Source organism: Penaeus monodon, chromosome 15 (genome assembly GCF_015228065.2).
Source record: "Penaeus monodon isolate SGIC_2016 chromosome 15, NSTDA_Pmon_1, whole genome shotgun sequence".
NCBI classification, from domain to species: Eukaryota; Metazoa; Arthropoda; class Malacostraca; order Decapoda; family Penaeidae; genus Penaeus; species Penaeus monodon.
The window spans coordinates 46024564-46024995 of record NC_051400.1 but is presented as its reverse complement, the minus strand read 5'-3'; positions in this window follow the sequence as shown (position 1 = coordinate 46024995).

Below are 432 nucleotides of genomic sequence, written 5' to 3'. Positions count from 1 at the left end.
GTGGGCGAGGGAGGTCGAGAAAGACGAAACAAAATTAAAAGGGGAAGTGAGCGTATATGCATGTCTTGTGTTTTTTCATTTCGAGAGATTTATAACTTGAAAAATATATATGTACAAAAATGGCAGCGCAGACAACTTTATGAATCCTATCCAGCCTAGGAAAAGCGTTGCGTGCATTATAAATGTTTTAATCTCGTGTGAATATTGAGCATAAATCGAGGGGAAAAATCCAATTACGAGCAGATATTATATATTTTTTTGATGGTTGGGGGGGGGGGGGCAAAATATTTCAAGCCCGTATTTAAGTTACCTTTTATATCTCTTATCTCATATCTCGATCAAGACTGAACTAGGCACCAGAGTTGAAAGTTATACATATTTGTCGTAAAGGCATATTCCAGTGAGGAAGATCCAGCGGGAGTTGATGCTGTA